General features: G+C 41.6%; 1 long non-coding RNA gene across 1 annotated transcript; it reads right to left on the bottom strand.

Annotated features, from left to right (window-relative positions):
* Positions 1-1,025: 1,025 nt before the first annotated feature.
* Positions 1,026-1,507, bottom strand: LOC306983556. Its single transcript, XR_013794388.1, has 3 exons — positions 1,374-1,507; positions 1,137-1,275; positions 1,026-1,035 (listed from the first exon to the last, which is right to left on the bottom strand). It is a non-coding gene; the product is annotated as an uncharacterized lncRNA (long non-coding RNA).
* Between the last annotated feature and the right edge of the window lie 1,427 nt (positions 1,508-2,934).

Raw genomic sequence — 2,934 nt, 5'->3', positions numbered from 1 at the left:
TTCTTTTCCTCAACCCACCTCTGCTTCTCAGCCTCATAGAATGGAGACTGCTGAAAGTCTCTCCATGACATTTCTGCACTCATTCCCTTTGCCTGATATATGGACAACACTTTAGCAGGACAGTAAATGTATTTGCCTGCCACTCCAGGGAAACCTTGTTTCAGTGGAAGGTGGCAGAATCTGCACAGACGACCAGTAGGATGCTCTACTACTGACTTCCTCTTGCTTCTCTCCTCATTCACCCTCTTCATTTCTGCCCCTCTCCGCTTAGAGGCCTCCAGTTCCCGCTGAAAAAAAGGAGTCTCTGCAAAGTCTTCAAAAGGCATTCTGGGGTTGGTCAGGCCCTCTGCTGAATATGTGTCAAATACTTTCTTGGAGCAGTAGAAGTATTTAACATCACCACCTTGATAAAAGAAATGTATTGAGGTGCCATCACCCATGTATCGAGACTTAGGCTGACCACAGGCTAAACAGGATTGAGTGTGCTTTTTTGCAGCATATGCTGTTGTTGTTGCTGCTGGACTGCCTGCTGCTTCTCTATGATGTCCTTCACCATCTTCTCAAGCGCTGCCTGGTCCAGAGAGACAGCCTCAGGAACACTCTTTGCGGGTGGATTGACTGGGGCAGGTGGCAGTACTGTCACTGGGACACTGATGGTTTCACTGCCTGAGTGAAGACGCTGCCATAACTGCTGTGTCTCCAGGAGCTTTTCTGGGCTGGTGTTAAGTGAAGCATTGTTGTTCTTTTTTTTAGCAAGGTGTTTTATGTACCTGCTTATGTGCTGCTTTGTGGTTGAGTGCAGAAGGCTGTTGGGGTCAGTGCAGGCACTCTGTACCATAGCAGCATATTCAGCATCCACCTTTGTAAGGAGGTCCTTGCTCCCGTGGTGCTTGGCCAGCAAACCATCAATGGCATTTCTCATTGGATCTGTCCATCTGTTATGGTCCAACACAAAGACTCGACCACCTGTCTTAATGGGTCCAGTCCGAGCAGCACAGGGAGAAGCAGCAATAGGTGGTGGTGTACTTGGCAGTTCTAAAAGAGATTCACAAAATTATTAAATGAAGTATTTCTGTTTTGTGTGCATAGATTGGGCAGACAGATTACACGCATTGATGTATGAATAATATAATTACCTGCATCTAAAATAAACTCCTCAGATGTGTGTTCCTTCACTGTCACAGCACTCGGACAGTGAAAAGTCACAGTCTGTGGGGTGGCCTCTGGATCAGCAGCAAGAAGGGTCTCAGCAGAAGAGGAATCCTCTAAGCATTTCTGAAATTGAGCAAAATGAGTGTGATATGTGATTGAGAATTATAAAGTATTTGTTTTATAAATCAAAAGTCTGTTATTAAAGAAGTTTAAAGGCTTACCTGAGATGGAAATGAAAACTCAATGCCAGATGAAGACTCTTCTTGCATCTCTAGGTCAGTCTTCCTGCTTTTGTGTTTATCAAAGTCTAGGGGCACAGGTCGACAGCCTGGCTCCACATACTGTAAGCCAAACCTCTCTCTCTTGTGTCCCTGCTGGAGATGTGCAAGGCTGGATATTTGGGTTGCCCTGTCACTTTTATAGATGCCCCGTTTAACTCCATAATCAAAACAGGGTCAAACACTCCAGGTAAGACAAGCCCAGGCTGCTTCAGGTCCACCAGCCGCTGATAATTCCAGCGTGCCACACCAGTCATACCCTGCGCCTGGAACAGCTCAGGAGAGACGCGATTGCCCGTTACCCAATGAGCCTGGTGGAAATGAAACCCCTCCTGCTGTGAAGTGCCTCTGACAGGGATCCAGATGGGCACAGCAGCTCCTTCACCCTTGACATGATTCAGTTGTAGGGTTCCACCATGTCTGTAGAGGATTCCTTCCTCCACCTCAGGGTCACTCAGACAGCCTCTAAGGATATGGATACGCTGAATCCACCACAATTTTAACATTGAGCACAGCAAAAACTCCAGTGTTAAATTAACACTCCTGGGAGTGTATATGAGTCCACACTCAAGAGTGTAAAGTGTTAAAACATGAGTGTTAAATGAACACTCAAGAGTGTTAAAGTTAATGAGATAATTAAGTTAATAATTGAGTTATGATTGAGCATTAGTGATGAACACCTGATGTTAACAAGCAGAATCACAGAAGGAGAAAATCACAAATTGTAAGCCACCATTATGGAGATCAGTGTTTGCTTTAGTTGGGCTCTTGACCCTTATATTATTAACTTTAGATTTTGCTGTTACTGATTAGTAACAGTCAGATGGACAAAGATAAAATGTTGTCTGATGGTGTTGATTATGTTTTGACATAATCATATTGTGATCTGAAATAAACAAAACTTATTTAGTTCAGAACTTATTTTAAATCAGCCTGTGAATCTCAACAATGGTGACAATAATAAAGCATGTTGCAGTGGCTGCCACCAATCAACTCATTAATGGCTCCCATCATGCATGCGGAATTAACAAATTATGATCTGAATTGTCTTAATTTCCTTTTCCTAATTGAATATTTTGCTCATCACCATTGTTGAGATGCATAGACTGAATCTTGATGTCTGTGTGTGTCTAAAATAAGGATTTTTTTTAAATAAATAATTTATAATAAATTATTATTATAACAAATTATTCCGTATTTATTTATCAAAAGTTCTGGATATTTATGTAGAATCACAGTTATGCTGTAATAAACAACTTAAAACTAAGTCAGAAATAAGAGTTCAGTGATCAAGTTCAAATGATGATTGTCATAACATGACCAACAGATCCCTTTTTTTCTTTATTCATCTGTCTGTTATAAATTAATAACAGCAGACAAATACAATTTAAAGTAAATAGTATAAGGGTCAAGAGCCCAACTAAAGCAAACACTGATCTCCATAATGGTGGCTTACAATTTGTGATTTTCTCCTTCTGTGATTCTGCTTGTTAACATCAGGTGT

The sequence above is a fragment of the Phoxinus phoxinus genome (assembly GCF_949152265.1).
Source record: "Phoxinus phoxinus genome assembly, chromosome: 16".
Lineage (NCBI taxonomy): Eukaryota > Metazoa > Chordata > Actinopteri > Cypriniformes > Leuciscidae > Phoxinus > Phoxinus phoxinus.
This window is presented reverse-complemented; position numbering and strand designations above follow the sequence as displayed.